At 37.3% G+C, this 25598-nt stretch overlaps 1 pseudogene; it reads right to left on the bottom strand.

The window, feature by feature from the left end:
• Positions 1 to 487: 487 nt before the first annotated feature.
• Positions 488 to 2007, bottom strand: LOC126948950 (FAU ubiquitin-like and ribosomal protein S30; annotated as a pseudogene).
• Between the last annotated feature and the right edge of the window lie 23591 nt (positions 2008 to 25598).

Below are 25598 nucleotides of genomic sequence, written 5' to 3' on the forward strand. Positions count from 1 at the left end.
GGAATTGCAGACTAATTTCTATGATGTTTTTGTGGAATTTGCCAGATATTACTCAAAGTTCCTTTCAGAATACCCATAGCAACCTTTGTCTTCCTATCTTCTTTGAATTTAACCTGCCCTTTCTATTCTCTCTTCTTTACTGTAGATATCATTTGGAGCTCAGGGAAGTAGGTCTCTAAAATCTTTCCAAGTTTTCTTCTTATTTTATTCCTTACATTTTTTTCTTAGTTGATATCAGCTCAGAGAGTATTGGGTTAATTTAATAAATGCATCAGATGGCTCTTTCCTTGGGCATCTCAGCTGATGTGAATATAATTGCTTATTAATTGGTTGAGAATATTCTATGAATAAGGAAAGATAGTTGAAAAATTTACTAAACTCTCTCCTTTTGTCCCCTTCCTCTTAGACATATTTCAATTCAGGATTATAAGCATTGTTTATGGTGACTAGTGACCCTCTATTTTTATTTTTTATTTATTTTTTTGAGCTAAGTGGATTTTTTATTAGAGAAATCCAGAATTACAAAGGACTTAAGAGTTGGATTGGGGACCTGCTTCTTGCCAAAGGTGGGCACAATATTGACAAAGCGCTGGTTGTACTGAATCCACCACTTAACCCTTTCTTCTCCTTCTCGTCGTCGTCGTCGTCGTCGTCGTCGTCGTCGTCGTCTTCTTCTTCTTCTTCTTCTTCTTCTTCTTCTTCTTCTTCTTCTTCTTCTTCTTCTTCTTCTTCTTCCTCCTCCTCCTCCTCCTCCTCCTCCTCCTCCTCCTCCTCCACCTCCTCCTCCTCCTGTTCCTCTTCCTCTTCCTTCTCCCCCTCCTCCTGCTCCTCCATTTGGCCACCTTGAGAGTCTGACCTTTCAGTTTCCCAGAATGGGCCAGGGAAACATGGACTTTCCCTCTAAGCATGCAGTGGACTACTTCCAGGGTAATCAGGGCCTCCATCCCGTACTTGCCCAGGGTAGTCTCATCCTCTAGGGGTGTGCCTGCCAGGAGCACAGGTTGATCTTCCGAGGCAGTGCCCTTCAGTGAGGCTACATGTACCTTGATTTGGGCCACTGCCCCCTAGCCAGTCACCTCAAGGATGTGTAGCTCCTGGGCGCGGACAAAGAGCTGCGTGAACCGTGCTCCGCACTGGGGAGCTACTGAACCGTGCTCCGCACTGTTGCTGCCACGAACACAGAGTTGAGAAAGAGGACCCACTATTTTTGAAGCTTAATGTAAGAAAATAGATACATGGTAAATTATCGAAAGCTTTTACTTTCCACAAAAGCAAGTGATGGTTTTGCTCAGAACAGCAACACAATGACTTGTTGCTAATCTTGGTTTATTTTTCTCTCTCCTTGTGAAGGAGAGAGGAAATGCTAGTACATATTATTTAAATTTAAAATGCATATTGAAAAAGAATTCTGATGGCTGCCTTTCAGAGCAAACTAAGACAACTGTTCTCATCACATCTGTATTGGGATTGCCTCTAAGGCTGTGGTAAAAGATGTTGAGTGGGTTTTTCCTAGGGTTCATCTCTTTTTATACAAAAAAATTTTAATTTGTTTAAAAAAATTTTTGTGGGTACATAGTAGGTGTATATATTCATGGGGTACATGAGATATTTTGATACAGGCATGCAATGTGAAATAAGCATATCCTAGAGAATGGAGTATCCATCTCCTCAAGCATTTATCCTTTGAGTTACAAACAATCCTCGGGTTCGTCTCAATGGGTTATTTGAGAACTTGGGTCTGGGAGTGTTCTGTGGTACTCTTTTGATTGGAAATGGGAGCTGAATGGGCTGACCAGTGGGCAGAGGGTAGAAAATTGACAATGGAAAGAGAAAGTTTCAAATGCGTGTGAACAACTGACTTGAAAATTCTAGGTTTGAAGGTGCTGCCCTGGTGATCCTGAGGATGTGGTTCTCAGGCTCATTGTACCCTAGCTCTGTGATGTGGTCCAAATCACTTAACTTCCCTTCAGCAACCTCTTTAGCCTCCCTGTGCCTCAGTTTCCTCATCTGTAAACTACAAATGTTGGTGCTTATCTTATGTCCCTATGCAGGGTTATAGTGTGATTTGAATGAAAGAACTTTGTGTATCACATAGAACAACACAGTCCTCACTATGATTAGGATTAATCTTAATATTATTGTAGGTAGTTAAGTTAGAACAATAGATAAAGAAGTTAAACTTCACCTAAGAGCAGAACTGGCCTTAGTTACCTGACTAAATACATTTCAAAAGTTTTATCACCCCTTATTTTAAATAAATTGAATAGTACAGAGAGATGGACTGGGAAGAAAGCAGGACCTAGAGGTGCCTGAGCCAAACCTTACTGCCTGACCCATGTAGACACTTAAGACATGCAGCTTACATGAATGAGCCATAGAGATGTCTAAATTATTTGAAATTTCTCCATTATACTTTTTGAGACCTTTCTAATTTTGATGTAAGAAGAATATATTTGTTTTAAAATCAGGAACATCATTATTTAAAAGAAAATACAACAACCAAAATAAACCATAGATAATCAGAGTGCTGCAGACAGCTGGTGTGGCAGCAGATAATAGAGGAGGAAACCTGGGGAGGGATAGAAAGAACTCAAATTCCCTGGGCACTTATGTTCTAGACACTGTGATCAGCACTCTCTACACTTTGTTGTATTTAGTCCTCTTGACAAGTCTAAAGGGTAGATGCTGGTAGTATCCCCATTTTACAGATTAGGAAACTAGGACATAAGAGAGATCAAGAAATTTCCCATCTTAATGCTAGTTGGTGGCCAAGTAAGGATTCAAACCTAGTTGGTATGGCTTTAAAAACATCTGTGCATTTCATGTATGTTTATTGCAGCACTATTTACAATAGCAAAGGCATGGAGCCAACCCAAATGCCCATCAGTGATAGACTGGATAAAGCAAATGTGGTACATATACACTATGGAATACTATACAGCGATAAAAATAAGATTATATTCTTTGTAGGGACATGGATGAAGCTGGAAGCCATCATCCTCAGTGCACTAACACAGGAACAGAAAACCAGGTATCACATGTTCTCACTCATAAGTGGGAGTTGAGTAGTGAGGACACATGGGCACTGGAGGGGAACAACACACACTTGGGCCAATGTGGGGATGGGGAGCAAGCGGAATGAGAGCATTAGGACAAATAGCTAATGCATGTAGGGCTTTAAGACCTAGATGATGGGTTGATAGGTGCAGCAAACCACCATGGCACATGTATACCTATGTAAAAAACCTACAGGTTCTTCACTTGTATCCCAGAACTTAAAGTAAAATTTAAATAAATAAATAAATAATAAAAATATTACAATTTTAAAAATCTGCATTTAATACTGAGCTAGATTGACCTCCAAGATCATGTGGACAACTTCCCATCTTGGAAGTAACTATCAGGAACTTCTGCTCTAAGTTTGTTCAAGCAAGTCCAGAACCAGTGTAAAACAGTCTACTATATTTAACACACTTATTAATTAACAAACTGTGCCTTGAGCCCCAATACATCTTCCTTTCCTCTATGCTACATCCTGTATGCCAGGTAAACTTGTAACTTGCTAAATTATTCAACAATCTGATGCTTCTAGGCTTTCCCCAGCTAGAAGTGTGCCTCTGATCTCTTTCCCTAGAATTCTAAAAGGACCAAATTTTGCTTATTTCTGTGCTTGTGTCCTTGTCCCCAACTCAGGGGCAAACTGAAAACTTATACCATTAAGAGATGCCCCTTTAAGAAGAAGAATGCATGGTCATAAATTTAGTATGAAATAAACATCAATATTTACTTAAATAAAATATAAATGATAAAAGATTACAATTTTTTAAGCTGACAAATATCTCAGTACTTTGTATTGTTAAATCTCTCTCAGGATCTTGGAAATGGTCTATGCAAGTGAGAATCCCTGAACTACAAGTGTTGCCACCTTTGTCGCAGCTCCTTCCTCCTCACAGCTACTGGTCATTATTAAAACGCAACCTTGGCCAACTACCTCAGTTCTAAAGGAAACACAACCTTGGCCAACTACCCCTAGTTATAAAAGGCATTTCTTTGGCCTCATGCATACAATACAACTGGAAATTAATAATTAAGAAATAATCTAGGCTGGGCGCAGTGGCTCACGCCTGTAATCTCAGCACTTTGGGAGGCTGAGGCGGGCAGATCACGAGGTCAGGAGATCAAGACCATCCTGGCTAACACAGTGAAACCCTGTCTCTACTTAAAACACACACACACACACACACACACACACACACACACACACACACAAATTAGCCTGGCATGGTAGCAGGCGCCTGTAGTCCCAGCTACTCAGGAGGCTGAGGCAGGAGAATGGCATGAACCTGGGAGGCAGAGTTTGCAGTGAGCTGAGATCGTGCCACTGCACTCCAGCCTGGGCAACAGAGCAAGACTCCGTCTCAAAAAATAAATAAATAAATAAATAAATAAATAAATAAATAATCTAAACAAACATGAACAAAAGCTAGTTGAAAAAACGGATTTGAAATCAGATAAACCAGAAAGTAAGGGCAAGGCCAGTAGCAGGTATAATGCTATAGGCTCACCTGTATATTGCGTACATTAGCAGAGGGTCTTTTAAAAAGAGAGTGTAAAATGCCCCAGAAACCATATGAGAATTAAGGTTGGATCCCTGTGTGTTAGTAGAGCCAGAGGAATTGCTATGTAGTGAAGACCATTTCTAGGCATTTCTTTATTTTGTCTTAACTCTACCTGAATTAAGTTCTTCATCTTTCCACTGCCCTTGTGCTCCATGTTATTCTATAATCCTTAAAATTATCCTCCCAGTGGCCTCTCAGGAGGTTGAACTTGCCCAGACAATGAGAGAAAGCAGTTCAGATGTCAACAATACACAGGGGAAATCAAAGTTCTCTTCCATATTCTGTCCAATTTTTAATAGGAAAACATTCAACATTGTTAGGAATACCGGGTCAAGTACGGCCATAGGTTGAAGGCTCAGAAATTAGACCAAATGAGCTTAGGCTGCTGCCAACAGCAATAATACAATAACACTTAAACTTGGCATAATAGTTTGCTGATACAAGGTCTTTTAATGTGTTATTTTATTAATACCACAGACAACCTTGGGAGGTAGGGATTTTAGTCCAATTTTATTAATAATAATAACATACTTCTTGAGCCCTTACTATGTACTATGTGTTGTATTTGGACCTTTAGCAGAAATATCTCATTCCATCTATATATTATAAGATATATTATAATAGCCCCATGAAGTTGGAGTTTTATTCATTAATCACACTAGGAAGTAAAAGCCCAAAAAACCAAGTAACCATCCACAATCACAAAGCTTGGTGGGAGGGGCTGGAATTTGCATCCTGGAGGGCATTCTTACCCTCAATTTGTATTGTCAGTGACCTGTCTCAGGCCACACTGCTAGTGATAAAGGATGGAGCTATCTCCAAAATGCAAGATTTTTACATTAAGTCAGCTTGGTGTAGCCAAAAACAAAGAAATCATGTGTAGTGGGAATAGGGGAAAAAACCTGGAGGAAATGACTTGAATTCTAGCCTCTTGCAGCTGTGTGCCCCTGTGTCTTGCTGAGTCACACTTTTTCTTTCTTTGGAATGGGTATAAGAATTCCTTTTCCAGCTACCCCATCAGGGATTTGCAAAGCTCAAATGCAGTGAAAATCCTTTGTAAAGTAAACTTCTCATCACAGTTTGTAGTGTTTGTTCTTAAGTGAAAATTTATAGTGTTTTAGTATCATTTTAGAATAGCATTAAAGGCATGGGGAATGTTTGAATTCTTCCTTTATTATATTGCTAGTCATAGTGTATGCTGTCTTACATACTAACCCAAAGTTCAGTGAGTAAACTTCATATATGAATGAATAAAAATAATCCATTCTGCTTGTGACATTCATTTTATAAAAAGAGTACCTCTTCATAGACTTTCTTAAATCACAGTTGTGAAAGTATCATAGAATGCAGGAAATTAATTCTTGGAAGTAGGCACTAAAATGATACAGCATCTAAGAATATCAGATAAAGAACACAGATGAGATATAAAATGCTTTTCATAAAGGCTTTACTTTATATTTAGCTAAATAATATATGGAAAAATTGGCACCTTTCTGCACCAGAGCAATGACTACCACTGTTACTGCAAAAGCTCATGCTTGGCCAACACCTGCAGTAGAATTTAATTAATGGAATTGATTTGCAGCCTCATTAAAAAAAATACAAAACAAAACATGAAGTTGTTTTTTGGAAAAAAATAGATTTGCACTTAATTTCTAAAAATGTTTAGGTGACTACAAAGTTACCTATTTCTAATTATAATACACTTTCTGCTATTACGGACACTTTTCTACAATGGGTCAAGGTGATTATTAGGCATTTCACACTTGCACAGAACAACACAGTGATAAAAGCAAAGCTGGGGGGCAATTTCTAGATAAACCATTTAATTAGTGACTATGACATGTCAGCTGTGTGCTACACTTTACATATGTTGACTCATTTAATTTCTCAAACAACAATGTAGATATTACTATTATTTAATGTTTGCATATAGAAAACTGAGACTTAGAGAGGATAACTTGTCCAGAGTACAGTTACTAAGTGTGGACCTGTACTAGAACTCAGAGATGCCCAAAGCCTTGTTTTTCCTCATCATTGTATCATGCAGTAGTGTCATGACTTCCTTAAGAATGGGTGGCACTCTTGGCTCCCTGCCCTTTCACCACTGTCATTTGACTCAGTTTTGCTGATCAGCAACTTATATGCCAAACAGTCTCTGATTCTTAAGGAGAACTCTTGGTTCCTTCTACTAACTTCAACCTTATTTTTGTGGATAGATTGTTAAAAGAAAAACTGGAAAAAATTAAAATAACCAGCAGTTAAAAGCTATATGCTGTCCTTTTTAGAATAGTAGTCATAGGAGTTTTTCATATTGCCAGCTCCATTGTCTCCAGGGTAATATTGTTACTAAATTTAAAAAGTGAAATCATGTACTTCATAATATCTTCATGTTTTCTCTGCATTCTATTCATTTAGTTTATTTACAGTGGAACCAAACCAAAGTCAATGAGATACAATAATAATTATTGTTTATATATGTAAGTTTTAGATAGACTGATAGAATAGGTATATAGACTTTAGCTAGGATCAGTGTGAAAATTTTATATAACTAAATTCAGGGAGAATTATTTATTGAACCTGACTCTAAAGTCCAAATTTCTACCTGCAAAGCAATTCAGTCTGGAATTGTATGTATAAATAGCAGCAATAGCAGTAGCAGCAGCTAACATTTAAGCAGCAATCTGCATATCACACCCAATGATTAGTGCTTTATGTACACAATCTCATTCTCATCCTTACCTTGTAGATGATTGAACTTAGTGAGTTAAGAACTCTGGCAGAGTCTTGCCAAGCCTGATCCATATAGATTTCCAGATCTGGCTGGCTTAGGAGCCTGGACCCTTAGCTTCTGCACCATGCTGTCCTAAGGGACCAGCCACCAAATATTGGCCTATGGACTACATAGATTTTCTTTGGGTTCTCTCCCACTTGTCTGCTCCGCATAGCTTCAGAGACGGTTCCTAAAGAAAAATTGCCTCCTGCCACTATTTTTTTTTTTATTTTTTATTTTTACTAAGAAGCAGTCAAATCTGTTGGGGCTCATCATGGCCATCAGCTATGTACCAGGGTTTGGTGTCAAGGTGTGTTACTGAAAAGCCACCTGCATGTGTTTTGAATAGTGTCGACCCAGATTGAGCTTCCTGGGAACACCTGCTAATAGCCTGCAGTGCCAGTGGCTTTTTCATTGGCTTGCAAAGGCAGTAACTTGCTGTGAGTTGGGTAATTTTTCCTTCTAACCCTACAGAAAAGGGCAAGACATCCGTAGAAAATATACCAATCTCTTTGATACATCCAAAGTACTTGTTCAATCTTACTAAAATTGAATGAGAGAACTGTGTATGCATTAATATATTTCTGTATATGATGGACAAAAAATGTTTGATGCTGGCTTCTTCCTGATTCTACAAAATTTGTGATTATTTGATGCTGCCAAATTGGTGAAATTAAATGGTTTTATTTTGCAAAACTTTGCAATCACTTGTGCAAAATGGAAAGAAAAAAACTTGAAAAACAAACAAAACCCAAGACATATACAAGGGTATCAAACTATTAGAAAATTTAAAAGCCAACAACTTGAGTTATTTTGATGCCAACCAATGGAATAAAACTTTTCTATGTTTGTAAGACTGAATAGTTGTTTTGTTCTGGCTCCAGATTAAAGTTTTGAAGTCATAAAGTAAGTGTCTTGCAGATTCATGGAAACTTTTGTTTCCCTGAGCCTTACAGCAGAGTGCTCTGTAGGAGGACTGGGCACAGAACACCCAAAGTATGATGTGCCTCAGCAGAGCCTAAGAACTGGTTTCTGCCAGACTTGGAGAGAACAGCTGGGTCCTCTAGTGTAGATTCTGCAGGAAGGGACCTAGCTTGCAAAGCCGCACACTTGGGTTCTGTGCCAATATCTAGTTCTGTGTTTCAGTGAAAATCACTTACCTCTCTGACTCTCACCCTCACCATCTCTCAAATGAGAGGGTTGCACAGAAGGGCGCCTAAGGTCATTCTAACTTGAACAGTCTGAGAACCCTCATTCTCACCATTCCTGTGTTGAAGTCTTATGTGAAGTTCTGCTGTCTAGTTTGTGAAGGTCTGTGAAGCCTTTGTAAAAGTTTCAACTTAGAAAATAACCAATTTTACATGTTGACTGAATAAAACCCCTTTTGCATTTTTCCAGAAAGGAAATCTGATTCCCATGGGATTACCCCTTTCCTTCCTCCCTCCCTCCCTTCCTTCCTTTGTTTCTCCTTCCTTCCTTCCTTTGTTTCTCCTTCCTTCCTTCCTTCCTTCCTTCCTTCCTTCCTTCCTTCCTTCCTTTGTTTCTCCTTCCTTCCTTCCTTCCTTCCTTCCTTCTTTCTCCTTCCTTCCTTCCCTTCCCTTCCCTCCCTCCCTTCCTCTCTCTCTCTTTCTCTCTCTCTTTCTCTCTCTCTTTCTCTCTTTCTTTCTCTTTCTTTTCTTTATTTTTTTCTTTTCTTTTCTTTTCGTTTCGTTTCGTTTCTTTCTTTTCTTTTCTTTCCTGTCTGACTCTGTTGCCCAGCCTGGAGTACAATGGCACAATCTCAGCTCACTGCAACCTCTGCCTACTGGGTGCAAGTGATTCTTGTGCCTCAGCCTCCTGGGTAGCTGGAACTACAGGCGTGCACCACCATGCCTGGCTAATTTTTGTATTTTTAGTAGAGATGGGGCTTCACTGTTGGCCAGGTTGATCACTATTTATTTTTTCATTAAAAGGATGCACTAATCTGTTCTCCAGTATCATGTCTCCCCTCAAAAGAAACATGTAACTTTGTGGATGAATTATAGACTTTAGATTGCAAAGGCAGCTACATCAATATATCCATCTAGGCATATACCATATTGTCAAATATGTAAAATAGAAGACATTGGATAAAATGCTTATTACTATGAATGAGAAACTTAGCTTGTTTGGTTATGGAAAAAAGTAACAAAAGACAGGAATCAGTAAGGTCTGGCATTGTGGTTTGTTTTGTTTTTCTCTAAATAACTAGACTACCATTTGACACTAAGACATCTACAGAAGCACTTCATAAGCTTTTTACTTTGACTGTAAATTTACATCTTTATACCATTTTCCACATTACACTGAAGTCTTGCCTTCCAGATAGCTTCTGAATTGTTGCCTGCCCCTCATGTTTGATATATAAATTCAGTGTTTCCTATGGAAGGACTTTAAATAATATATATACCTCTGCCTGTTTGTATGTTTAGGTATATAGAATTCTGTAATATGTAAGTGACTTTTAGGCACATACACATTACCTCTTTTATGTGTCAGCTTTTTGACTGATGAAAAACTTAACTCTATTGAGTCCAGACCAATTCCCTTTAAGTAAAACCTCACAAAAAGTTTGGAAAAAAAATTGCTCCTTGACAAATATTTTGCAGGAACAATACCTACTTTTCTGGTTGTTAAAGGCAAGCTGAAACCACACTTACATGACAAAACAGTGGGCCACCAGAGCAACATTTTATACTCAGAAAGAAATGCAAATCTAAACAGAGAACTTACTTTTTAAAAATAAAGGCAAGAGCGTTTTTTGTTTTGTTTTGCTTTTATTTTGTGGTCTGTTTTTGTTTTTGTTTTTAATATAAAAAGCCCTCTTCCACAGTAAAAGCTTTTTTTTCACCCCCAAGAGGTTTAAAACTGTATAGAGATAGTTACATACACGGGCATCTCAAATGGGAGGGCAGAATACATACATGTAATTGGTTGCTTTTTTCTTTCCCTCGGCAGTCTGTAAAAAATGTGAAAATGCTCCTGCTTCTGCCTAGCCATTAAAAGGCAGTGGCTGCACCATACTGTGATTTGGGAGCTGAAGAAAATGGCCAGAACTGACTGATATCTGATAAACAGTAACAGGAGTCAGTTTATTGCACCAATCGTTAAATAATGGTGCTGATTATAAGGCTGCTAACTGCAGATGCTGTAATTGTCTGTCATAAATCTTAGTCATTTGTGACAGAAGCACAATGAAAGGGAGCATCTGCTTGAGGGCAAATGACTTCTGATAAATATCAGCTCTACGAAAATGTACTTGGATGTGTCTCAATATTTTGGAGAGCCATTCATGTTGCTTCCACAAATGTGAAGTTATTATTGGTTTGTATTGATTTTGCCACCCTTTTTTTTTTTTTTTTTAAAGAGACAGAGAGTGACTCAAGGTTGAGTTGAATAGCATCTCAGCTCTTTATCTGATCTACTCATTTCTCTCAAATGCATGTTTGAGTGAAAAAAAATAATTGCACTTTTTTCAGTAGATTGCTGTTCAGAAACACAGCCTGGGAAATTCAATATGCAGCATATAAAAAATAACAAAAGCCAACATTTGTTGAAGGGGGAGGGAACACATTTGGATTTTTACAAAGGTTATTTTTCAGAAAAGATTTTAAATCTAAAATGCCAATCTCTAATGAATTTTAATTGCATGAAAATGAATTTTATGTTCTATTATGCCTATAGAAAAATAGCTAACATTATCGTATTCATTATAAAAATTGCTCAAATAATAGAAACTATACAACAAGGACTTTTGTAAGTTAAAAAAAACTTGGAAAAAGTTTGTATTAAATAAAACTAATATCCACATTTTAAAAACAGCTGCTTTTTCCTAAAACATTTATTTCATTTAGTTGCTATATCCAGGACAGCTTAGAAATATAAAGCAAATAAAATGAGGAAATTCAATATTGTGTTGAGCTCAAACTTAAAAATATGATTTGAAGATGATAAGAGTTATTATTAGTAAGTGCAGGTTACATCTGTTTATAGCTGTTTACATTTACCAGAGATGTGGGGCTTTTCACAAATCTTTCCATGTGAAGAAAGTAAATGTTTTTCAGTTTGTTCCATGCAATTCCTGAATTTGAGAGTCCAGCTGAGTGGTCCAGGAGTGGCTTAGGTTTTGGGTCTGAGGAGAAGTGACGACATAACACAAAAGGATAGATGGTACTCAGAGAGGGAATCAAAGTACAACTTTCATGTAAGCTGCCTGGAGTCTTTTCTTCTGAACTGCTCTGCTTCTATTTATAACTCAGTGCCTCAGGCTGAAATACCCGGATAAAGTTGTCCATACATCCACAGAACAAAGACTCCAGGGACTGTCACAGTGACACTATTAACTGTTTTACCATCTTATTCACAAGGGGATTTAGATATACTTTTTCTAAAAGTTCGACTCAGATTTTTCCTTGTGTCCTTGGCCATAAAAGGACTTGAACTTATTGGACTTCCTAATGACTCTAATAATTATAGATACCCAGAGCTTCATGGTAACAGCACCCAGGGTGTGGACAACCTTTAGTTAAAGATTCCTTTAAAACAACATCCCTCTGGTATTATTGTACTAAATTTCCTGGGAGAATATCTGAAACAGAGTGCTCTATTCTGACCCTAATTTTTAGAAAGGCAAATTTTGTCAAGAAAGGTAGTTTTGATTGATATATTTAAGAAATAGAAAAACAAGTCCTAAATCTTAACTTTGTGTAAAGATATAGAAGAAGGGAGATATACAGAAAAATAGTGTATTTTGGAGTCAGGCCAAACTGGATTTGATTCCTAGCTCTACAAAACAAGTTCTTAACTTCATCCTTCACTTTTACAAATTCACTATTCCTGTTAATACTAGGGTTGTCAGTAAGAAGTCATATTTGTAATTCATTTGATACAATGCTTGACGCAAAGGAGACATGCAATAGTTATAGCTATTGTTGGTTATGTAATTAATATTGTGTATTTATTGACTCCTATTACATATTAATAACAATAACAAAATTTGCTTGCTTGTCTGAGTTTGCATTTGCATATGATTTTAATTCCCCTGATTATATTGTGATTTATTTTCTTCTGGAAAGAAACTGCTGGGAAACTTTGATAAACGGCGAGTTTCTATTTTTCTGGATATATTTCCACGAGTAAGTAGAAATAAAGCAAATACGTGTTAAATACCTAAGTCCTGTCTTCCAGGGGTTGGGGATGGTAAAAGGGGTGCAAGGGAAGAACACTCTAACGTTCATCCCTGCTTTCACAGACCTTATTGCATTGTTAGGTAGAAAGAACTAGCAGTTGATAATGTATTAATTTTCTCATGTGTGTTAATGAATGTAGGGCAATAGAAGGTCAGAAGGCCAAAGTAATCAGTGAAGGTACCTGAGCTAAGCTAGGCTTTATGGCCAAATGTAATTTAGATAAGTCCAGTCACCTGATTTCAGTGGGGCCCACAGCAGGAGTAGAGGCATGAATATGACATATGACATATGGAAAACATAACATATTTGAAAGTTAACTGAAATAAAACAGAGTATATATTGGAGCAAAATGGGAAATAAATGAAGTTGAATTGGTGGTGGTAGGTGAGGTCCTAGTAGTAGTGTTATTATTTTTATCATTAAAAGCTAGCACTATTAACTCAACTATGTGTCAGATATTAAACTAAGTTCTTTCATGCATAACTTCAATTAAACCCAACAGCAAGCCCAAAAGATAGTAATATTATTATTCCCATTATTTAGATAAAACAATTAAAGCTTAGTAAATTTAAGCAAGAGTCAGTATTGTGTGATGGTCAAGAGTATAAACACTGTAACCAGACTGCCTGTGTTTGAATCTTGGCTTACTAATTACTACCTGTGTGAGCTTGGGCAATTGCTCATCTTTTTTTGCTCATCCTGTGTACCCATTTCTTCACCAGTAAAATAGGAATAATAATGATATCCAGCTCCTAGGTTTATTGTGTGGATCCAACTAGTTAAGTTTATGTTTGTGTGTATGTACATATGTACATACATATACACCTACACATACACACACATAAATTTAACTATGTGTATGTATATATACATGTAGGTATATATGTATGTACACACAAACTTAATATGTATGTATATACACATATATACATATACATATACATATACACACATATACACATATATACACACACACAAACACACACACATAAACTTAGCTATTTGGATCCACACAATAACCCTATTTCATATGTATATATTTATACACATATACATATGTATGTATGTGTGTGTGTATGTATCTTCTTTAGAATACTGCTAACAATATAGTCAAGTGTTCTACAAGTGTTTGCTCTTATTAAGTAGGTAACACATAGATAGCAATTTTGTAAAAGACACAGGAAATCTTTCTATGACTTTTTTATGTTGACCATCATTTAAGCTGAGAGAATAACATACACAAGTAATTTATATTCACTTTAGAAAAAGTAGAATATACAGAAAAAAATTTAAAATCTTTTATTTCTCATATATAATCATTATATTGCTATATGTTTCTTCAGAATATGTATTTATAAACATATATATGTATGTCTTATAACCTGATTTTCCACTTTAAAATATCTAGAAACATTATGTCAATAAATACAGCTACCTTATAATTGTAATGGTCACATAATAATCTGATATGTGGATGTAGCATACATAATTAAATCAATTGCCTACCTTTATAGATGGTTTTCAATTTCTTTTTGCTACTTTAAACATTCTGCAATGAATAATCTCATAGATTTATGGAACTATCTACTTAGGATAATTCCCAGAAATGTAAATTCTGAGACAGTTATGCCCATTTGTCAGAAATATTATATATTTACATATTACCAAATTACCCTTCAGAAATTTTTAACATTTTGCAGTTCTGTCAGCAACGTATGAGAACTGTCATCTCCCATCCCTCAATCAGGTTACACAGTGGTTATTGCTCTTTTAAAAAATATTTCAAATCTAATAGGTGAAATGCCTTATCATCATTTGAAATCACTTAGTATTACTATTACTTCAAATATGCTTGTTGAAAATTTATATTTTTATAAATTTTATGTTTATGTTATTTTTCTCCTATTTTTAAAAGTTTGAGGTGTTTTATTTGAAATAAATTTACATGATTATAGTAGTAACCTTTTGTCTCACGCATTCTGAAAATATATGTGTGAGTATACTTTGGTAAATTTTGGAAAGGGGAGGAGTAAATGAGTTTGGAACCATGTGGAAGTTAATAAGGATACTTTTTCTGACATTCAAATCTTAGTGTTTCAGTTCATTTTGTGTTGCTACAATAGAATACCTAAGACTGGGTAATTTTGAAAGAACAGATTTATTTCTCACAGTTCTGGAGGCTGGTAAGTCCAAGATTGAGAGGCTGCATCTGGTAATGGCCTTCCCACTGTAATAATCCCATGAAAACAGTGGAAGGGTGAGAGAGCATGTGAGAGAGGGCAAAGGGAACCAAACTCATCCTTCTACCAGGACCCCACTCTTGTGATAACTTACCCACTACCTAGATAACAGCCAGCATTAATCCATTCATAAGGTCAGAGCCCTTTTGACCTAGTCACCTCTTAAAGACCCCACCTCTCAATACTGTTGCATTGGGGATGAAGTTTCCAACACATAAACCTTGGGGCACATTCAAACCATAGCACTGAGCATGTTCTATTTTTTTTTTAAAAAAAAACCTTTGATATCTTTCCTTTGCAGTAGAATAAAGTTGAGGTTTTAAAACTTGGCATATGAGGTCCACCATGACCTGGTATCAGTTGGCCTTTATAGCCTCTTCCATAAACACTTTCTCATTGTGAGGGCCAATTGTGTGCATCTCTTCCCAAGTCCACATTCTGTAAAGTCATGTTGGTGGATTGAGATCAGACATAGCAGGAATATTTACACCATGGAAACTGGCAAGCACTACAAATTAGGACTTTTTCCCCCCTGGAGACTCAATTGTTAAATATTTAGCAGCATTCTACTGCATGTACTCTAAACTCCAGGCATCCTAAATTTCTTAGCATTCCTCATCTAGGGCAGTAATAAAACATGTATGCAGCCCAGTCAGGGTAATAATCAGTTGCCCCATCAACACTCATTAGCAATGTCTAGGAGAAGCAGGAAAGCAGGTCCTCTAGTGGTAGTGCTCAGCCTCTCCACCGTTGCTCTGACTAACCCAGGGCTGGCCCAAAGTTGCCCATTCGATGCAGTCACACAAAGCCCTGTTTTGGAAATATGTCACATTGAAAACACCATCCAGAGTGCATGATGACTGGAAGAAAATGACCACTGATAAGAGGACTAGTCAGGATGTTGAAATTTTGTACAGCGCATCACCTGGTCTTGAGGGGCTGGTGAGCCCCTGGAGATGGGTGGTAGTAATGAGGATAGAAAGAAAAAGCAAACATGAGCCATTTTAGGCAAGGAACAGTGGAACTTGGTGAAAGATGGACTAGGAAAAGAAAGAGTGGGCAAAATTAAAGCTTAAGGTGTCTTTAAGCTTCTAATTTAGAAGCAGATGTTTAGAAGAGATATTGGAGTCATCTGTGCAAAGCCATGGACTCACCAGGAAGAGAACCCAAAAGGTAAAAAAAAAAAAAAATAAAGACAGAGAGGCAGAGAGAGAGAGAGAGAGAAATCTGAAAGTTGAGTGTTAGGAAAATCTGCGCTTTGGGACAGATCAAAAAGGGGTGTAAAGGCTGGGCACAGTGGCCCTTTGGGGGGCTGATGCAGGAGGCCGATGCAGGAGGCTAATGCAGGAGGATCGCTTGAGCCTAGGGGTTGCAGACCAGCTTAGGCAAAACAGCAAGATCACATCTCTTCCAAAAATTAGGGGGGCACGGTGGCACATGTCTGTAGTTCCAGCTACTCAGAAGGCTGAGGCCAGAGGACTGCTTGACGCCAGGGGTTTAAGGCTGCAATGAGCTATGATCATGCCATTGCACTCTGGCCTGGACAACAGAGTAAGATTCTGAAAATGGCAGTGTCTCAAAAGCTGGGGAAAGAGTTTTAAAGAACAAAGAATGCTTCAAAGAAATTGAAGATTAGTCAATATACTTTAAAGGGAAGAAAACTGAAGGTTAAAAAGGCAAAGAAAATTATCATTGACTTTGGCAAGAAGGCGTTCACTAGTCATAGTAAAGCTGGTATCTTCAGAGCAGTAGAAAGTGGAAAGTCACTGGACCAGAACTCAGTGGATCGTGTTCAAATTCCTGTGCCACTTACTGGCTGTAGTTCACTTTACACAAATGTCTCCATCACTCCCAAAGGAAATCTCTTCTTTTATAAATCAGAGACAGTTTTTGTTCTACTATTTCATAAGGTTATTGTGAGGGTCAAAAGAATGGTATCTATGGAAGTATTTTGCAAATTCAGTTTTTAATGTGACACATTTCCATTATTGCAGTCATAATCAGAGCTAGATGGAAACAAGAGGAAAAATGGTTAATAAAAAGAAAGATAAAAGATGGGAAGAAAAAAACGGGTGATTGGGCATCAGCTTGAAGAAGAAATGGGGTATTTATTTATTTATTTTTGAGACAGAGTTTTGCTCTTGTTGCCCAGGCTGGAGTGCAATGGCACAATCTTGGCTCACTGCAACTTCCGCCTCCCCGGTTCAAGCAATTCTCCTGCCTCAGCCTCAGTAGCTGAGTTGAGCTCAGCTCAGTAGCTGCAGCTGAGACTACAGGCACCCACCACCACACCTGGCTAATTTTTTATTTCTAGTAGAGATGGGATTTCACCATGCTGGCCAGGCTGGTCTCGAACTCCTGACCTCAGGTGATCTGCCCACCTCGGCCTCCCAAAGTGCCAGGATTATAGGCGTTAGCCACCGTACCTGGCAGAAACAGGGATTAATGAAGGATTTGTTTACATTTGTTTGAAGGCAGGGATACTCTGGGCATGGCTGAAGATAGAAAGGAAGACTTTCATTGTGGAGGAGGGGTGACTACGGGTGTAGAGTCCAGGTAAATGAAGAGCATGATCTTTCAACTGAAGGGCAAAAGCCTCTTCCTGTGGGACTGGTGGGAAGATTGAGACCCAGATATAGAGATAGGCACTTGTCAAAAGGAAAATGGGATGAAGTTGCTCTTGTGTAACACTTCAAACATGTGCTTGAAGGATAAAGAAAGGCTGTGGAAGGATGGTTAGGGAGACAGCGATGGAATCTTGAATAAGTTAGAAGATGTTAGTATGCTTTCAATTGCTGCTGTGGTATTATCTTCTTATATCATAAACTACAGTATTCAGTCTCTTTAGAGGAATTGCCCAATCTAACATTCTTGATCTCCACTCTATGTTGTCACTGTGCATTGGCTCAGTCCAGGTTGCATCACATGACCTAACAAGAAAAGGAGTTATGCTTCTGCACAGGAGGATTGGATAACAAATACGGTCACCTCATTATCTGAACTGAACATTGGAATACATGGTTGGAGATGAGATTTGTATATATTTTCCAGTTTTGAGAAGCCATGTGGGAGGTAAAGTCTGTACACTAAAATGTTGGACTCTCTGGCATCATACAGTGGTTTATAAGTTGAAAGGGAGGGTCTGTTTGAAAATCAGGAGTTTCTTGGAAATATGAATCACATGGTCCATAAACATCTTTGGTAACTTCCCTCTCAGATATCATGGGACTCACATTAGGATGTGAAAGTGTAAGATGGAGATGAGACAGGCATTAGAAGATGCCTCTATTGTAGCGTGGTCATAATTGGCCAGAACTGAATGGTGGCTACCTTAGAAATGACTTGCCCTGTACTGGTTGCCACAGTTGCTACCACTCCCACTGACCTGTCAGATACTGAGGCTGAGGATCAGTTTTCATTCAAAATTACACAGGATCCCTTGCTTTTCTTATAATAAAAAGGAAGTTCTCTGATTCATGACTCTATCAACAGTGGAATAAGGAAAGAATGAGAGGTTGGCATGTTTTAACTCTTTTCTTGCACACCTGACTCCAGTAGGCATCTGAGTTTAGGAATCATGTTATAACTCAACAGTTATTGAACTCAGTGTTATGTATGACATGGGATATGTTGAGATCAGTCCTGAGGTATGTCAACCACTTAGTAAGTGTAGATAAATTAGGGATATTTGTGAATGTTGAACTATTGACATATTAAAAATTGTTCAGGTCAGGTGTGATGGCTCATGCCTATAATCCTAGCACTTTGGGAGGCTGAGGCAGGCTGATGGCTTGAGCCCAGCAGTTTGAGACCAGCCTGGGCAACATGACAAAATCCCGTCTCTACAAAAAGTACAAAAATTAGCTAGTCATGGTGGCACATGCCTATAATCCCAGCTACTCGGGAGGCTGAAGTGGGAGGATCACCTGATCCCAGGGAGGTGCAGGTTGCAGTGAACTGAGATTCTGCCATTGCACTCCAGCCTGGGTGATAGAGTGAGACCTTGACTCAAAAAAAATTGTTCAAATTTATCTTATAATATATTGTATTCATTTATATTCTATATAATTTTTTTTGTGTGTGTGAAACAGAATCTCACTCTGTCATCCAGGCTGGAGTGCAGTGGCACAATCTTGGCCCACTGAAACCTCCACCGCCCAGGTTCAAGCAATTCTTCTGCCTCAGCCTCCCAAGTAGCTGGGATTACAGGTGTACACCACTATGCCCAGCTAATTTTTATATTTTTTATAGAGACAGAGTTTCGCCATATTGCCCAGACTGGTCTTGAACTCCTGAGCTCAGACAGTCTGCCCACCTTGGCCTCCCAAAGTGCTAGGCTTACAAGTGTGAGCCACTGTGCCCAGCCATAATTTCTTTTTTAAAACCACTTTACTAAGGTATGATTGGCAGGGAAAAAACTACATATTTAATGTATACAATTTGATGTTTTAGACATCATTATACACCTAGGAAACCATCACTACAATCAATGCCATCAATATATCCCTCACCTCCAAAAGTTCCCTCCTTCTCTCTTTATTTTGTGTGTGTGTGATATGAGTACTTAAGATCTCCCCTCTCAGTAAAGTTTTAATGTATATGATACAGTAGTTTACTATAGACACTAGGCTGTACAGTAGTCTTCTAGGACTAACTTATCTTGCATAAGTGAAAATTTATATCCTTAATGAAGCCTCCTTGTTCAGCACCCACCACCCCAGCTTCTGGCAACCATTATTCTACTCTGTTTCTATGAGTTGTAGTATTTTTCCTTCTGTGTCTGACTTATTGCACTTAGCATATGTTGTCTAGGTTCATTGATGTTGTCACAAATGGCAGAATTTCCTTCTTTTTGAAGACTGAGTAATATTCCATTGTATGTGTATCCCATATTTCCTTTATCCATTCATCTGTTGATGACATTTGGATTGCTTTGGCTAGTGGAAATAATGCTGAAAACCAGATATCTGATAAAAGTGTCAATGTAAAAAAATAAGGAACTTCTATAACTCAATAGCAAAACCATGAATGACCCATATAAAAGTGGACAAAGAACCAGAACAGACATGTCTTTAAATGTCTTTAAATGTCTTTAAATGAATGGTTAATAGGTATATGGAAAAATGCCAAACATCAGCAGTCATCAAATGCAAATTAAAACTGCAATGAAATATCATCTGACATTTGTTAGAGAAAAAAGGAAAGATAAGTGTTAGTGAAGATGTGGAACCCTTGCAAACTGTTGGTGGAAATGTAAACTGGTACAACTACTATGGAAAACAATGTGGAGATTCTTCAAAAATTAAAAACAGAGCTCACTATTATATAATCCAACAATTTCTCTTCTGGGTATATATCCCCCAAAAATTTAAATTAAAATCTCAAAGAGATATCAGATATAATTAAACATTTACAAAAAGTTTTTTTTTTTTTTTCTGAGACAGAGTTTTTCTTACTCCCCTAGGCTGGAGTGCACTGGCACGGTCATAGCTCATGGCAACCTCAAATTCCTGGGCTGAAGCCGTCCTCCCACCTCAGCCTCCCAAGTGGCAGGGGCTGCTGGCACTTGCCACCATGTTTGGTTAATTTTTAAAGTTTTTTGTAGAGATGGGGTTGCCCAGTCTGGCCACGAATGATATCTGATATAATTTAAGCAGGAGAGAAACATCATCTTAGAGTTAGCACGATGGGAATATCCATGGGATTATGTCACACACGTAGCTTGTCATGTGCATCTCAGAGGAAAAAATGTGAGAACTACTGCTCTGGCATATGGTGGAACAATGACTGTATAGTCATTTTAGGGAGCAGTAAAGAATCACGTGATGGAAAATTTTCTGCAGAGCTGTATTTTGTTCTTAATTTAATTTTTATCAAAGTCAAACATATACATAGTTTAAAAAGTCAACAAGTGTTAAGATTCATCATGAAATCACACATCTACTGAGACCTCTTCCCCACACTATTTCTCCTCCCCTGAGACAACATTTCGTTTAAATGAATAATTGGTGTTTACATTGGGATCATATAAATTTTGTTCATAATTAAATCACAAGGTATGTTACGGTCACATTTTGTTTCTTCTAAACTTCGCTTTTTTCTGGACTTAATCATTGTCTCATATTTTGTTTGATAGGTTTTCTTCCTTACATCATTTATTAGAACTACATCCCTCTCAATATGATCAGGTATGCTAGATAATATCAGTTTCATTTTATCTTGGAGACCACCCTCTTGAAGGCTTCTTCCTTCTGCTCCAATCAAACTAGTTGCTCTCCAGGTTGCTACATAAGCATCATCCTGGGATTCCCCACTGCCGTGGTTCAATTTACTTCACTTTTCTCTTGGGTTGGATCCCACACCTATTTATTCCCCTTACTTTAATTGTGGTAAATTATTTCCTGGGAGTTTCCTGAGAAAGGATAAGGATAAGTACTTTTGATTCCTTACAGGACTCTAAAAAGGTCTGTAGTCTACCTTCACACTTGGCTAAGTGCAGGCCTCTGTTGTAGAAGAAATAATCCGTTTTCTGATGACATTGCTCCATGTGCTCTATCTTTGAAAATTCTTGTTGAGAACTATGAAGCCATTTTGATTGATGATATTTCATATATGACCACCTTTTTTGGTATGGTCTTCTCTATCTTCAAAGTTCTAAAATATCACAATCATCTATTAATCCAAGTTCTTTAGGGTTTGGAAAAATATTATCGGCTAATTTCCTTCCTCAAAGTTTTCTTTTTCTGGAACTCTTATTGCTCAGCTTTTAAAGTTCTTAGATTAGTTTTCTATGTTTCTTGTCTTTTCTCTCCTGTTTTTTCATTACTTTGTCTTTTGTTTTACATTCAAGATTTTGTCAGCTCCGTCGTCCAAATATGCTACTGAATTTCTTAAAGTTTTGCTGCCGTATTTTCTAAGGCTCAAAAGCTCTTTGTTGATCTGTTCTTGTTTCATGGATATAATAGTTTTTTATGTATAATTAGTAACCAGAAAATATACTAATTGCATTGCCTCTGCTTTAAGAATTTGTGTGTTTATATCTGTCTGTTTTTTTCATAGAGAATTTTAAAAAATATTAGTAATCTTTGACTTTGTGTCATATTTAAAATGTGAGGGTCCAAGAAAATACTGGAAGCTGTATGTGTGTGTGTGTTGTGTGTGTGTGTGTGTGTGTGTGTGTGTGTGTGTGTGTTAGGGGCAGAAGAGGATTCTCCATTGATTGGACTCATTGGCTGTTTCATTGGTAACCCCTTAAATGTCATTATCTTTAGGGGTTAAATCTCAAGCTGGCATTTCTCTAGAGAGAAATTGTTCAGTATCTTGCCTGGAAGTGAAAACCTGATTACCAGATTTTGAGGAATTTCTGATAAAGTATTTAGGCTGGGGAGTCTCAAAATACAGTCTGTGGAATGCAGGGGATTCCTAAGATTCTTTCAGGGATTCTAGAGTCAAAACTATTTTCACAATAATACTAAGATCAGATGTTATTTGCATTTTTTGTGGTGGTGATATATGCACTTATGATGCAAACTCAACCATGGGTAAAATTGCTGTTGTTTAGCACTAACCAATGTAATAGCACCAAACTCTGCTAGTCGTTACTGTATTCTTCACCAACATGGATTTAACAGTTAAAGCAAAAATAAAGCCACTTTCATTTAAAAATGTCTTTAGTGAACAGTAAGAGTTATTGATTATTATTTAACCTTGACCCTCAAATGCATATCTTTTTTTATATTTTCTATGATGAAATGGGAAGTATGCGTAAAGCACTTCTGCAGTATGCCACAGTGCAATGATTGTCTTGAGGAAAAGCATTTGTGGAACTATCTGCTTTTTTCAAAGAACGCCACTTTGGTTGAAAGAATGATTGACAAAGAATAGGCATTCAGATGTGGCTATTAAACAGACAGTCTGCAAAAATGAACAAAGTAACCTTATCACTTCAGGGAAAACAATTGATGGTATTTGTTGCCCATGACAGAATTTGCGTTTTCAGGAGAAAGTGAGAATCTTGGAAAACTTGTATACTCCACCGTTAGCTTGAAAGTTTCCTAAGTGGGGTTACTGATGATAGTAACCATGTGATTTTTTCAATATTATATAACAAAGTACACCTATGTTTGAAAGATATGCCTACATCAATGAACTAGTATTTTCCAAATGATCAGTGCAGGATGTTACCAAATCATGCATGGGAAAAATGCAAGATAGGTTTATGCAATAAATTTTAACGTAACAGAATACAAAAAGTTCACTGATGCACTTTCAAATTCTGTATTGAAACTCTTCTTTAAGAAACTACCACTCATCAAATTTTGGTGTAGCATTGAAGAAAAATATTCACAACTATCTGAAAATGTTATTAAAATAATGCTGTCTTTCTAACTATGTAACTCTGCAAAGTTGGATTTACTTGGTATTCTCCCACCAAAGCAACATATTATGATAGATTGAGTGCAGAAGCAGTTATGAGAACCTATTTTCTATTAAGCCAGACATTAAAGGATTTGTAAAAATGCAAAAGTGCCACTGTTCTCACTAATTTTTTAGTTGCGAAAAATATAGTTACATTTCATAAAACTGTTATTTATATTAATATATAACGGACTTGCTACTGTTATTTTAAATGCATTAATATTTTTTCAGTTGTAATTTGTAATAAAATAAATATTGATACATATAACCAATGTAAACAAAAGATCTTTCTCAAAAAATGATCCTCAAAATTCTTAAGAGTATAAAGTGGTACAGCGAGCAAAATGTTTGAGAGCAGCTGAAAGACAATTACTTAATCCTCCCCAACCCTACCTTTTCTCAATGGCTTCACACTCCCACTTTTTACTATACCAGTGTCTCCTAATTTAGAGAGACACTTCTCTGTTCAAGTCTCTGCCTGGTAGGGGAGGGGCCTGAGAGTCTAATTTTTCTCGGTACAGATTTCCAAGCACTACCTCCTCCTTGCTGCATGAGTCCATGTGCTTCCTGTTGCTTCTGCCCAGGCAGACACCTGGGTTTCACTTTCTTCTTTCTGCCAAGCCAGTTACCACTCATCACTTCATTCCAAAATCTTAATAACATCTCTTGGTTTTGTGTCATCTCCTCTCCCATTTTTTTATCCTTGTGGGTTTATCATTTTTAAAAATTTCTTTTCTGTTATTTGAGTGGAGATTTGGGAGGCAGTGGAGGTAGAGGCATGTATTTGACTGGGAGTACTATGTGTTGATTTTGGTATGTGTACCAACATGTGGAAGCTAGTAATTGCTACCTATTTATAATATGTTATTTAATTTTAAAATATTAAATTAAAAAATTCTATAAATAAATTAAAAATATTCAATAGAAAGAGGATATTTGGAATATCTGTTAGATATTTTCATATAGAATATTTATATTTTCCTTTATTATTTAATTACTTAAAAACAATCAACAAAATTTTTGGAGATCTTTGGGAAAATGGTCTGTTTTTAAAAATGAACATCTACAAAATGCTGATGTCTAGCTTAGAATTAACTGCATTGCCCACCTAACCAAGTATAGACCAAAATGACTTATGTTTACTTTGGGTTTACCTTATACATAGCTTTTAATATGAAAATTTGGGATTTAATACTGACCCTTGCATATTTAAATCTATTGAACAGCAGATTACATTATTATCACATTTTATGTAATGTTTCTAAAGTATGTTACAATGAATATACTGACCAAGAAAATTTCCAGGGAAGAGTTCAATTCATTTATGATTCTCTTTCATGCTACATCACATTGATTACACTCTTTGAAGTCAAGGAAATCTTAGTTCTATGAACTACAACAAAAAGTGCAAAATAATTTTCAGTGTTATTCATTTCCCAAATATAAGAACACAAGGAAGATGACCAGACTAGAGTCTGGAATTGTTTGACTTTGATGTTAATAGTTATGACACTGGAGACTAGTAACATGAGGCAGGTAGAGTAAATTGAGATTGCATTTTAGGAGATAAAGATCAGAATTGAGAATGACTTTATAAAGTTGGAAATAAAGAAACAACTCAGAGAATTCAGAACATCATTGAAAACCTGGAATGCACCTTGAAAATCTTGTCCAATACCAGTATGTAATAGAGGAGGAAATGAAGATCCAGAAATGTGGAGTGAAGGTCAAATTGCTACTTATTAGCAAATGTGTTATTAGAACCTGGGCTTCCTGTCCTCCAGCCCAGTGTTCTCTCCCAGGTATCCACTTCATCAGAGACAAAGGGGGTATCATGCCCTGAAGAAGAAGGAAAGGACATTGCCAGGTCTGCCTTCCATTCTCTTCTCTAGGTATGTAAGTCTTTTCCTTGATCCAAGGCCCAGCTAAAACATGATCTCTATCAAAGCTTCCTAGCTGATTTCACCTCCTCTGTCATATACTGTGATCTTCATTTCTCCTGTACCCCTGTCACATCTGCAGCCCCATATGGTACCTCACATTGGTGGCCCTTCATGGTTGTCTGTCTTTAAATGTAGATGTTTTATCTCCCCAGCTAGACAGTAATACCTTTGAGGGCAGGACCCTATCAACAGTGACTAAAGTCCTGTATCCCTCAAGATGACTTGGACTCAAAAGTCAGAGGTGCTCAGCTGCTGTTGCTATTGTATCGTTGGAAGATCTGGCTGGTTATGTACACACTGAGCAAGAGAAGTTCCTCAACATGGCAGGGGAGTTGATATCATTCAAGCCACAGCTCAGGAAACAAGCATACTGTGGAAATAAATAGGGGAACATCATG

This window comes from Macaca thibetana, chromosome 2 (genome assembly GCF_024542745.1).
Source record: "Macaca thibetana thibetana isolate TM-01 chromosome 2, ASM2454274v1, whole genome shotgun sequence".
In the NCBI taxonomy this organism is placed as follows: domain Eukaryota; kingdom Metazoa; phylum Chordata; class Mammalia; order Primates; family Cercopithecidae; genus Macaca; species Macaca thibetana.